The 14208-nt window shown below is 35.5% G+C and overlaps 1 long non-coding RNA gene across 1 annotated transcript in view; it reads right to left on the bottom strand.

Annotated features, from left to right (window-relative positions):
* Positions 1 to 746: 746 nt before the first annotated feature.
* LOC129397601 (uncharacterized) overlaps positions 747 to 14208 on the bottom strand; it is a 38935-nt gene continuing 25473 nt past the window's right edge. Inside the window, exons 2-3 of the long non-coding RNA XR_008625164.1 lie at positions 9607 to 9714; positions 747 to 1209 (exon numbers count right to left, since the gene is read on the bottom strand). This is a non-coding gene — a long non-coding RNA (uncharacterized LOC129397601). The remainder of the gene's footprint in view (positions 1210 to 9606; positions 9715 to 14208) is intronic.

The raw sequence follows: 14208 nt of genomic DNA, 5'->3' as shown, positions 1-14208 counted from the left end.
AGAATACACTGAAGGAGATATTATCATTTGCTAGGTAGTTCACATCCTGCCCTGTGTGTTTAAGAAGATAAACACATCCCCACTAAATTTTGCACTTGCAATGTTAAAAATATTTTCTTACATGAGCTCTAATATAAGTTTTCTCAAATTAATTGGTTTCACGGACTTTTGGGTAAATGCATTGTAATTCAAAATAGTAATAGAGTTGAGTGCACTGAAATGAGCAAGCCCAAACAATACTGAGATTAAAAAAGTTTCAAAGTTATAATAATGTTTAGCAACAAGAGATAATACAGTGAACAAAACCACTAAACTTATTTCCAAATGTGAGGGCAACATTATAACAAATCACAACTGTATTCATAGCTTATGTATCTCTAAAGAACATTATGTTAATAATCATTCATTTTCTCTGTCTGATTGTTTGAGCTCCTTCACACAATTCCTGCCTGGGAAACAGATGGACTTATATTTAAATAATTTTTATACTTGCTATACTTATGTAGGCATGCTGAAATCTTTCTAAGGTTATAAGTTAAACAACCATCTCTAAATCTTTGGGGTATTAAATGGTAATTATAAATAAGGAATATTTATAAGCAACATCAGGAAACAAGTTTAAGTCAAGTCCCTGTATTAAAATTGGCAAATTAATTCATTTATTTAAGCTTTTAGTTTATATGTATTTATATGGTAATAAAATAATGGCAAAACCTTAAAAGTGGAGTAAATATGAGGCATACAGAAGTGAGATGATGGGCTGAGTGTTACCACTTATGCCTCTTTAATATGCTTGTATTAAAACAACTAAAAAACTAACGATAAACCTGTCATGTCAGAACAGCAGCATTACTTTAAGTCAGACACCTTTAGGAAGCAGAATTATACCAGGATTTAGATTTCCCATGGGAATGTATGGTAGCAGTCATTTAGGTTGAACACATAGACTGTTTCATAAGTTTCAAGCATCTCCACAGTATTCTAATACCATCTATGTAAACCCCACTCTGCAGTATATCAGTGAAATATTACAGCTGTATATGGAAGAATTCTGGTGTTCCTAAGATGCCTATAAAAATGTTCAAGTGCTCTTGTATAGAGGTAGATATCATAATAAAGTGTTACCAGTTCTTGAAGCCATTTCCGGAGGTATTTATAAAGAGTCTTAGATCCTTGTGATGTCGTTTACTTGATGCCCTCTGGTTTAAGCTAGAAAATAAAAGCCCATACAGAAATTACTTCACTACATTTTCAAACCTCTTGCTCCACATCTGGGCAAGCTGATGAGAAAGCCAAAATACCCCTTCCCTTGGTGACAAGTTCAAACTGTTCAAATCCAAGCCCATGCGCGCAAAACCCTCATCAACACTATCTCCTAAGGAAAAAAAAAAAAAAAGCCAATCTTCTCTCCTTGGTCTCTCAAATGGTTTTCAAACCTGCTTGGAAGCCTACGCTGCTTTCCCTAGCAAGCCTCATTTTGTGAGTGATAAACTTTCATACTCTGTTGGTGCATGTGTGGTATTATCAGTCTTGACAGCTTACTAAATTTGGAGTGGTGGGGATCTATCCCGACTTCGCAGAATCAGTACAGCATGAATGAACCAAAAATGGAAGAATATCCTATTAAGGCAAATGTATTAGCCAAAATAGTTCATTATGACACTCTTCATTCTCTATTTTTAGCAACACTGTTTCTGTCACTTATTTTTCCAAAACAAAGCCAAACTTAGTTGCTTAAGAGGTTTGCTTCTGCTTAGGATATAGAAATCTCAAGAATTGCATGACCATCCCAATGACAAGAAAAAAAATAAACCTGGTTATTCTGTCCCCAAGGAACAGGGCATAGCTCGATTGCTTTTAGGGTAAAAGCAAAAATCAAAAGCCTTCCCCCACCCCGACCCCTACAAAGTAGGGCTAGGAAAATCTTTTGGATCAAGGATACTGAACCAAAACAAAAAGATAGACAACCACTGATTTTGTAGTTATGGACTTTTCTATGTTGTCATCAAAGAATTTCATCTGCATAATTTCTAAGTTTTGCTATTTATTGAGGGTTTTGTTAGTGTTTTATGACTGAACGAAATTATATATTTTCTTTTTTCAAGTTTCATATGTCACTATATTTTAATTAAGTGAACACCACTGTCTTTTTTTTTGAGGCGGAGTTTTGCTCTTGTCACCCAAGCTGGAGTACAATGCCGTGTGATCTCCGCTCACTGCAACCTCCACCTACTGGGTTCAAGTGATTCTCCTGCTTCAGCGTCCCAAGTAGCTGGGATTACAGGCGCCTGCCACTACGCGCAGCTAATTTTTGTATTTTTAGGAGCGACAGGGTTTCACCATGTTGGTCAGGATGGTCTCTAACTCCTGTGCTCAGGTGATCCACCTGCCTTGGTCCCCCAAAGTGGTGGGATTACAGGCGTGAGCCATCAAGCCCAGTCATGTATGTTCTTTAGATTGTATTCATTTTAACCTGTTTGGTCTATCAAGAATCAAGATGAGTATTTAAAAATTTTAGTAATGTGTTTCTATTTCCTTTTTTACTTCTTGTCTTCTTTAGTCATGATATTCAGTGATTTCAAGTATGCTGCATAGATATCATTGACTATGTCACCACATTGAAAATTGACCCTCTAATATTATTATAAAGTAATTTATAACTTACTTAGCATAATGAATAATAATGGTTTATTTTGCTTTGTTTTCTGGTTTTTTTTAAACATTTGTCTCACATGCTAATCCCAATCCTTACATTTTCAATATTTTCTAAAACACTTTAATATAGTTTGTAACCCGAGGAAGATTAATATTCTGTTTCGAGATGCAATAGGATAAAATTACCTTTAATAGATGAGATCAGACCACATATATTCTTTGACAGAGTCTTATTTTTGCCATATAGGTTTATTAGAATCTCAACTTTCAAACCTTTAAAAATCATAAAATATGTATTGCTTTGTCTTTTGTGTGTATGTTTACATGTATTTTGATTGAATATTGAGTTTGTAATGTTTGTTTTCTAGTAGTTAATTTTACAAACTCAATTTTACATGTTACCTGTTAATCTTCTATTTATTTCTTTAGACAGCATTTTTAATCTGTCTTCAAATAAGCACTGTTACAGCTAGCACATTTTCTCCTTTACTGTATTCTTATTTCTTTTTCTTTTGCAAAATTACAAATTTATTTGATTATCTTGCCTCTCATAATTTGCTCTAATTTTTTCCTATGTAATTGATATGTACTATAAGAAAAATCCTTTTTTAGCAATATAATTTAGGAAACTATCATATACTACCTCACACATTAACTTTCCCATCTGTGAATTTTAGAATTAATAGTTTATTATTATTATTACTATTATTTGAGTGTTTTAATACTAAGTTCTGTTATGTAACAATATTCTTAATATTTTGGTCCCATTTGAGTTTTCTTATTTACTACTCTAAGTTGCTTTCTTTTGACCCCAGCCTCTTTGCCTTACTTAGCTCACCTTTCAAACAAAATATTTCTTTGAAAAGAATTCAGGAGAAAACTACATCCTCAACTTATTCACGAAATATGAGAAGAGGATATGCATATATTCATCTCTTAAATGAATGATAGTTTATACGGATACAGTTTTGGGGTCACTTTCTTTCCTTAAGAACTCTACGTTTCACAGCATTGACTGTTGCAATGAGAAATATCAAGGGTTAGACTAAATTCTCTTCATTATATCTTGGCTTTATCTTCAGAATGGCCCAAGGCATTCTTTCATTATCTTTGAATCCCAAGTTTTGTTTTGTTTTTTTTTAAGTCAGGGCATTTTAATAATTATTTAGTTTTAAATTTTCACTCCCTCAACTCTTATGTTCTTTTCTGAAGCAGTTTAAAAAGATTCAAACAGGATCCCTTCCTACTGACTTAAAAAGGTACATTTTTGAACACCAATAAGGTTTGTAAGTACAATGGGTTAAAGTGCATTAAATTTGATAAACGCATAAATTTATAATGATACTAAGACACTCCTTGATTGCTTTTGAAATATATGGAGAAATTAACTGATTATTTGGGAAACTGAGAAAAGATTGAAAAGAATCAACCATTTATCTTACCCTTTCTTTATGAATTTTACCTAGGGTAACACAATAGAAGAGAGGATTTTTAAATATAAAAATGTTCTATTTCACAACTAAAGAATTTTGCGACACATAAAAAAATGAATGAATGCAGACAATAGTCATAAAAGGCTGCTAAAAACACATAAAGGAATAACAAGGCATTTTATATTTTATGATGGAAATATATAATACCTCCTATGATGTAGTCTTGCCAAAAATCAACCTCAGTGATTCTCTGGATATAAATACCGATTTTCAAGGGACACATTAAGAGAAAAATATGTTAAGCCACAACATAGGGAAGCAATTCCAACTAATAGGAAACCTTATGAGAAAAACGACCATTTTTTTTGTAATAAAAACAGCAACAAAAATTGCAAGGGAAAAAAGATGGAGGGAAACACAAAAGATTAAGACTGTCTTTGAGACAAAATACTCCTAACAAATGGAGCAAAAGTAAATTTTATCAAAAAATTTGAGTAATATGAATATTGATAATATTAAGGTATTATTGTTTTAGTACTGATTTGGGATGTGGGCCACAGTAGCATTGGAGTTATGTGTAAAAGTAGAGTCCTTGTTACTCATAAATGCGTAACACCTAATTTATAGATAAAATGATATAATTTCTGAAATTTGATTTAAAAGAACATAGAAGGTCATATGGGTGGTAGTAAAGGGAAAAGTAGATTGTTTTAAAATTGATATTGTTTTTAAGTTTTATAAGGGGTACATAGGTATTATTTTATTCTTTCTCTTGTGTGTATGTGTGTGCGTGTGTATATTTATATATGTTTTACATTTTCCATTGAAAAGGCAAAATAATATTATTTCTTGTAAGTTAATTTGTTTTTATTGGGGGGGAGTCAGAATGCAAAACAAAGAAGAATATAGGATACATTTCACGAAAATGAATTTTGGATCCATGGATCCACACCTACAACTTTGATTACAATTTTGTCATGAATTAGAACATGAAGTGAATTTACATAAAATAAATGAACAAAGATGTCATCTGGCATAGTATATTCGATGATTATTAATTGATTTTTTTGTTAAGTTCTCAAGTGTCCCTAATATTATTTGAATACCTTGCTGGAAAAGCTTCAAGAGTAAATGACAAGGGTAATCTATATAAAACTCATATAGATTTAAAAATCATTATATATGAGGAAAGACAGAAGAAAATTATAGTATTTTAGAGAAAAAAAAGATGCTAATGAGAAATTAGTCATGTTCATTATCCTTAAACCTTGCATATTTTACTTTCTGACTCAATTCCAACCAGATAAAATAATGTGCATTTTTTAGCATACCTTTCTGGAAAAGATAAGTGATTTGACAAATTATTTTGACTAATCTTTAGAGTCTTTATTATATTTTGATGCATTTAAATTAGTTTTTAATATATATGTGTCATACAATTCCATCTTTTCAAATACGCTCTGTTTGTGTTGAAATAAAAACTTAGTACCTCTGATTGTTTCAGCCCTCCATATTCAAAACATTATTTTTAAATTAATGACCATTTAGTCATGTGGAGTGTATTTCTGTGTCTGTTTTGACAGAAGGAGAGGGAAAGGGAGGAGAGAAAGAGAGAGAAAGCATATGAAAGACAAGAAATGATGATGGATTGATGTGCAATTTAGGGTCTTCCATGAATATTAATATTGATCCGCTATTGCAGTATTTTTTCTAAGACATTCCAGGAAATCTGTCTGTTTTCAAAAGATACAAAACTATCAATTGTTTTAGAGAGCTATTTTAATTATTTTGGTAAATATTTTCTTACCAGCTTTCAGAGGTTACAGCCAACAAGTGAGTATACCATTGCATCTATAGACAGAATCATAATTCTTCAGAAGTCATCATCTTTGATGTTAACATGAATAAATAGTTCTGAAAAGAAATGTGAGTGCCTTTACATGCAAAATATATATATATTTTTGAGATGAAGTTTCCTTCCTGATGCAGAGGCTGGAGTGCAGTGGCACAATCTCGGCTCACTGCAAACTCCACCTCCCTGGTTAAGTCATTCTCCTGCCTCAGCCTCCCAAGTAGCTGGGATTACAGGCACTCATCACCACACCTGGCTAATTTTTGTATTTTTTTTTTAACAGAGACAAGGTTTCACCATGTTGGCTACGCTGGTCTCGAACTCCTGACCTCAGGTGATCTGCCTGCCTCGACTTCCCAATGTGATGTGATTACAGGTGTGAGCCACTGCATGCAGCTTCTAGATGCAAAATTTACATCAAGCTTTTGCAAGACTCTTTTGGGGTGTATTCTTCAAAAAATAATTATTGCATATTATCGTTCTAATGAATTAGTTTTGAGTGTTTATTTTTAAAACTTTAGACAAACAAAATATACACACCACTTTTTTCTCAAAATGGATATATTATTTAGAATTATTCATCTCTATAGTAGTAACTCTAGAACCAACTGTCAACCATCATGATGTTTAATTTTTATTATTTCAATACTGATGACTGACCGCTAAAAAATTTTTAATAAAAAATGTCATTTAATTATTTATAAGTCTTATGAAGCATTACTTTATAATTTGATGTAATTTTTCAGTAATCAATTTTTATCAAATTTGATTCAACAGTGCACAGAATTTACATATACACCATGGAATACTATGCAGCCATAAAAAATGATGAGTTCATGTCCTTTGTAGGGACATGGATGAAGGTGGAAACCATCATTCTCAGCAAACTATCGCAAGGACAAAAAACCAAACACTGCATGTTCTCACTCATAGGTGGGAATTGAACAATGAGAACACATGGACACAGGAAGGGGAACATCACACACCGGGGACTTTTGTGGTGTGGGGGAGGGGGGAGGGATAGCATTCAGAGATAGGAGATATACCTAACGCTAAATGAAAAGTTAATGGGTTCAGCACACCAACATGGCACATGTATACATATGTAACAAACCTGCACGTTGTGCACATGTACCCTAAAACTTAAAGTATAATAATAATTTTAAAAAAGATGCAAAGTAATAAATATTTTCTACCGGGACAGGTAAAATTCATGTATAAAGATACATACATGACCCAAGGAAGCATGCTCTGAGAATCTAATACTACAAGATGATACTAATAGTTTTCTTGGTAAGGCTATTTTCTTATGTTATCTGAACCAACTGCATAATAGTTTTAGATGGCAACTGATTAGCTTTATTTCTTATATTCTCCAAAAAATACACACACACACGTATATTTTCATGTGTATATATTCATTTTGCACTTATTAATATTTATTTTTGTTTTCTCTTTACTATTAGTTTTGCCCTTTATTTTATAAAAATAAAATGGCAAACAGTAAAAACATATTTTTGGTAGACTGGAAATAGCTTGATCATAAGATACATTTCCATTTTCATTGCCAACACCAAAAATTGCAGCAAGCAGAACCTTTCCAGGATAAATCACATTAACAATCTCTGGTGTGGAGATGATAATAGTTTATCACTTAGGTTGTCAGTGTGTTTGCTTTTGGGAATGAAGTAAAAATCAAGTTGCCTGACATCCCCAATATGCTGCAGCACAACCAGTGTACTCCCCTGAGCAAGCCAAATGTTTGTTTTGATATCAACCTTTTAGGGCTTCTCATTTAAGTGGGTAAATTCCAACGAGATACAAAGTGTCATCTTTAAAATTCTGAATTCTGTAAGTTCCCTAGCAAGTTGTAAAATAAATAGCTGTTATATGAAGACATTAAAATTAGCATAGTAATGGCAATGTTTTTAAAACATGTACTTACATATTTAATGAAAATAATAAAGTTACAATAAAATAAATAGGGCAGAAAAACAAATCATGAAAAACAATGAATAAAGAGAGAAATACAAGTAATATTGCTATATATATGATTAGAAACACAGTGGGTATCCATAAACCACATGGCCATTGAGATCCTTGATTCATTTTGCCCAATTGCTTGGATGATGGAGCAGAGAAATTTGATTGCTGATTGGGTTATTCAATCTGGTTGCTAGGAAGACCTCATAACCAGACCAATCATTTGCAGTCCAGTTATTTTGATTACCCCTATGACTCAAATTGCTTATTTCATAAATTCATTCAGTGCTCAGATTTAAACTTACAAGTGATTGAGGTGATCAGGCACATCAAAATCATCACAGTATTCAATTTTAGAACATAAAATTGATGAATGAGATGAGAAAAGAAAACTCTCATTCTCAATAGCTAAGAACTGATATAACGAGTGAAATTTTGTCTTCATAACATAAGTGTTCTCAGCATTGTTCTTATTTATTTATTTATTTATTTTTTTGAGATGGAGTCTTGCTCTGTCACCCAGGCTAGAGTGCAGTGGCATGATCTCGGCTCACTGCAAGCTCCACTTCCCGGGTTCATGCCATTCTCCTGCCTCAGCTTCCCAAGTAGCTGGGACTACAGGAGCCTGCCACCATGCCTGGCTAATTTTTTTTTTTTTGTATTTTTAGTACAAAAAAGAGATGGGGTTTCACTGTGTTAGCCAGGATGGTCTCGATTTCCTGACCTCGTGATCTGCCTGCCTCGGCCTCCCAAAGTGCTGGGATTACAGGCATGAGCCATCATGCCCGGCCAGCATTGTTCTTATTTCTAAATTAAAATCTGAATAATCTTTTGAAACTTCCCATAGCTGACCAAATATTGGATTACAGAGAGAAGTCAGGGAAAATCACTTTATTTCACTGCTTATGAAAGGAGACTGAATTATTCATGATAGTTGAGTGGCATTATTTAACTGATTGTAATTATACAACCAATTAGGTACTTGTTTAATTGAAATTTGCCCCAAGAAACATTTCACAATTTTTAACAAATATGGTTACTGCTAAACTTCAATTGTCATGGAATATAAAACAGCTTACTAAACAGTGTATGTACTACCATTTCTCTTTTTTGAAAGGCAGATTAAGTCTTTTACACTTTTTTTCAGAAGAGATACTTATGCAAAGAAGGATATTATCCACAAAGGACTGATTCTTATAGATTCTGGAGATACAAATCTACCTTGGGTATATTTTTATCAACATTCCTGAAGTTAAATTTCACGCTGTATCACTGCATGTGTTTAAACCCAGCTTAAATTTGTAGATCTTTTTCCCCTCTAGTCCTGATTTTGGCAGCTTTCCCCACATAGTAGAAAACATGTAGATACAGGCATTTTGTCAGATATGCTGATATAATTCAGTTAGTTTTTTAGCTAGACATTTTCTCAGGAGAATTTGTATGAAATAACTTTACCTTCAACATTGAAAAATACATGCATCTAGTGAAGTAGTGTTAAAGTTAAGAAAAATATTCTGTGTTAAATATCTTGTAGAGTGTTTAATCATCATTTTGGGGGATTTGTGTCTAATGTCAAAAAAATAATTATTTTACTTACGTAATTTTTATTCAACAATTAACCAATAAACAGAGACACAGGAAATAAGTTAAAAAATCTTTCTTTCTGTTAAAAAGAACACTCACTCTATGCATTCACCCTGGAGTTTCTTCATCCATTTCTTAGGATCAAAGGACAAGAAGATATTTGTGTTCCCAGGCAAGCACAAAGGGTACTTTATCAACATTTTCATCCTTTTGGGAAAAGAGAAAATAAACATTTAGACCTCAGCAAGCCTGCAGGCTCCATGTGGGAGAAAAAGAACACCAAAAAAGACAGAGTAAAAGTGAACGCACAGGTCCTTAAGTTATTGGTTTCCTGTTATTGTGAATACACAAATCCCTAGGTTACTGGTTTCCCATTACGAAAACCTCAATATACTGAGGAGGGAGGAGGTTCCATGATGGCCAAAGAGGTATAGCTCCAGTCTACAGTTCCCCGCGTGAGTGACGCAGAAGACAGGCAATTTGTGCATTTCCAACTGAGGTACCAGGTTCATCTCACTGGGGCTTGTTGGACAGTGGGTGCTGCCCACGGAGGACGAGCTGAAGCAGGGCAGGGCATTGCCTCACCCAGGAAGTGTAAGAGGTCTGGGAATTCCCTTTCCTAGACAAGGGAAGCCGTGACAGACAGTACCTGGAAAATCGGGACACTCCCACCCTAATACTGCACTTTTCCAATGGTCTTAGCAAATGGCACATCAGGAGATTATATCCTGCACCTGGCTCAGAGGGTCCCACACCCATGGAGCCTCGCCCACTGCTAGCACAGCAGTCTGAGATCCAACTGCAAGGTGGCAGCGAGGCGCAGGGAGGGGCGGCCACCATTGCTGAGGCTTGAGTAGGTAAACAAAGCAGCCAGGAAGCTCGAACTGGGTGGAGCCCACTGCAGCTCAAGGAGGCCTGCCTGCCTCTGTAGACTCCACCTCTGGGGGCAGGGTGTACCTGAACAAAAGTCAACAGAAATTCTGCAGACTTAAACATCCTGTCTGACAGCTTTGAAGAGAGTAGTGGTTCTCCCAGCACAGAGTTTGAGATCTGAGAATGGACAAACTGTCTCCTCAACTCGGTCCCTGATCCTTGAGTAGCCTAACTGGGAGGCACCTCCCATTAGGGGCCGACTGACACCTCATACAGCCAGGTACCCTTCTGAGACAAAGCTTCCAGAGGAAGGATCAGGAAGCAACATTTGTGGTTCTGCAATATTTGCTGTTCTGCAGCCTCCACTGGTGATACCCAGGCAAACAGGGTCTGGAGTGGACCTCCAACAAACTCCAACAGACCTGCAGCTGAGGATCCTGACTGTTAGAAGGAAAACTAACAAACAGAAAGGACATTCACACCAAAACCCCATCTGTATGTCACCATCATCAAAGACCAAAGGTAGATAAAACCAAAAAGATGGGGAAAAACCAGAGCAGAAAAGCTAAAAATTCTAAAAATCAGAGTGCCTCTTCTCCTACAAAGGAATGCAGCTCCTCACCAGGAACAGAACAAAGCTGGACGGAGAATGACTTTGACGAGTTGAGAGAAGAAGGCTTCAGAAGACTGGTAATAACAAACTTCTCCGAGCTAAAGGAGGATGTTCAAACCCAACGCAAAGTAGCTAAAAACTTTGAAAAATGATTAGACGAATGGCTAACTAGAAAGACCAGTGTAGAGAAGTCCTTAAATGACCTGATGGAGCTGAAAACCATGGCACAAGAACTTTGTGATGCATGCAGAAGCTTCAGTAGCCAATTTGATCAAGTGGAAGAAAGGGTATCAGTGATTGAAGATCAAATGAATGAAATGAAGCGAGAAGAGAAGTTTAGAGAAAAAAGTAAAAAGAAATGAACAAAGCCTCCAAGAAATATGGGACTATGTGAAAAGACCAAATCCACGTCTGATTGGTGTACCTGAAAGTGACGGGGAGAATAGAACCAAGTTAGAAAACACTCTTCAGGATATTATCCAGGAGAACTTCCCTAACCTAGCAAGGCAGGCCAATGTTCTAATTCAGGAAATACAGAGAACGCCACAAAGATAATCCTCAAGAAGAGCAACTCCAAGACACATAATTTTCAGATTCACCAAAGTTGAAATGAAGGAAAAAATGTTAAGGGCAGCCAGAGAGAAAGGTCAAGTTACCCACATAGGAAAGCCCATCAGACTAACAGTGGAGCTCTTGGCAGAAACTCTACAAGCAAGAAGAGAGTGGGGGCCAACATTCAACATTCTTAAAGAAAATAATTTTCAAACCAGAATTTCATATCCAGCCAAACTAATCTTCATAAGTGAAGGAGAAACAAAATCCTTTACAGACAAATAAATGCTGAGAGATTTTTGTCACCACCAGGCCTGCCCTACAAGAGCTCCTGAAGGAAGCACTAAACATGGAAAGGAACAACCAGTACGAGCCACTGCAAAAACATGCCAAATTGTAAAGACCATTGATGCTAGGAAAAACCTGCATCAACTAATGAGCAAAATATCCAGCTAACATCATAATAACAGGATCAGATTCACACATAACAATATTAATCTTAAATGTAAATGGGCAAAATGCTCCAATTAAAAGACACAGACTGGCAAATTGCATTAAGAGTCAAGACCCATCAGTGTGCTGTATTCAGGAAACCCATCTCACATACAGAGACACATATTGGCTTAAACTAAAGGGATGGAGGAAGATCTAACAAGCAAATGGAAAACAAAACAAAACAAAAAAGCAGGAGTTGCAATCCTAATCTCTCATAAAACAGACTTCAAACCAACAAAGATCAAAAGAGACAAAGAAAGCCATTACATAATGGTAAAGGGATCAATTCAACAAGAAGAGCTAACTATCCTAAATATATAGGCACCCAATACAGGAGCACCAGATTCATAAAGCAAGTCCTTAGAGACCTACAAAGAGATTTAGACTCCCACACAATAATGATGGGAGATTTTAACACCCCATTGTCAACATTAGACAGATCAATGGGACTGAAAGTTAACAAGGATTTCCAGGAATTGAAATCAGCTCTGCAGCAAGTGGACCTAATAGATATCTACAGAACTCTCCACCCCAAATCAAAAGAATATACATTCTTCCCAGCACCACAATGCACTTATTCCAAAATTGACCACATAGTTGGAAGTAAAGCACTCCTCAGAAAATGTAAAAGAACAGAAATTATAACAAACTGTCTCTTAGACCACAGTGCAATCAAACTAGAACTCAGGATTAAGAAACTCACTCAGAACAACTCAACTACATGGAAAATGAACAACCTGCTCCTGAATGACTACGGGGTAAATAACGAAATGAAGGCAGAAATAAAGATGTTCTTTGAAACCAATGAGAACAAAGTCACAACATACCACAATTATCTGGGACACATTTAAAGCAATGTGTAGAGGAAAATTTTTAGCACTAAATGCCCACAAGAGAAAGCAGGAAAGATCTAAAATTGACACACTAACATCACAATTAAAAGAACTAGAGAAGCAAAAGCAAACACATTCAAAAGCTAGCAGAAGGCAAGAAACAACTAAGATCAGAGCAGAACTGAAGGAGACGGAGGCACAAAAGACCCTTCAAAAAATCAATGAATCCAGGAGCTGTTTTTTTGAAAAGATCAACAAAATTCATACGCTGCTAGCAAGACTAATAAAGAAGAAAAAAGAGAAGAATCAAAGAGATGCAATAAAAAATGATAAAGGGGATATCACCACCGATCCCACAGGAATACAAACTACCATCAGAGAATACTATAAACACTTCTACACAAATAAACTAGAAAATCTAAAAAATTGGATAAATTCCTGGACACATACACCCTCCCAAGACCAAACTAGGAAGAAATTGAATCCCTGAGTAGATCAATAACAGGGTCTGAAATGGAGGCAATAATTAATAGCCTACCAACCAAAAAAGTCCAGGGCCTGACAGATTCACAGTCGATTTCTACCAGAGGTACAAAGAGGAACTGGTACCCTTCCTTCTGAAACTATTCCAATCAATAGAAAAAGATAGACTCCTCCCTAACTCATTTTATGAGGCCAGTATCATCCTGATACCAAAGTCCGGCAGAGACACAACAAAAAACAGAATTTTAGACCAATATTCCTGATGAACATTGATGCAAATATCCTCAATAAAATACTGGCAAACCAAATCCAGCAGCACAGCACAAAACTTATCCACCACAATCAAGTTGGCTTCATCCCTGAGATGCAAGGCTGGTTCAACATATGCAAATCAATAAATGTAATCCATCATATAAACAGAACCAAAGATAAAAACCACATGATTATCTCAATAGATGCAGAAAAGGCCTTTGACAAAATTCAACAACCCTTCATGCTAAGAACTCTTAATAAACTAGGTATTGATGGGACATATCTCAAAATAATAAGAGTTATTTATGACAAACCCACAGCCAATATCATACTGAATGGGCAAAACTGGGAAGCATTCCCTTTGAAAAGTGGCATAAGACAGGGATGCCCTCTCTCACCACTCTTATTCAACATAGTGTTGGAAGTTCTGGTCAGGGCAATCAGGCAGGAGAAAGAAATAAAGGGTATTCAATTAGGAAAAGAGGAAGTCAAATTGTCCCTGTTGGCAAATGACATGATTGTATAGTTAGAAAACCCCATCATCTCAGCCCAAAATCTCCTTAAGCTGAAAAGCAACTTCATCAAACTCTCAGGATGCAA

The sequence above is a fragment of the Pan paniscus genome, chromosome 3 (genome assembly GCF_029289425.2).
Source record: "Pan paniscus chromosome 3, NHGRI_mPanPan1-v2.0_pri, whole genome shotgun sequence".
Taxonomy (NCBI): Eukaryota; Metazoa; Chordata; class Mammalia; order Primates; family Hominidae; genus Pan; species Pan paniscus.
Note: the sequence above shows the minus strand (reverse complement) of the source record. Positions and strands in the feature narration are given on the sequence as shown.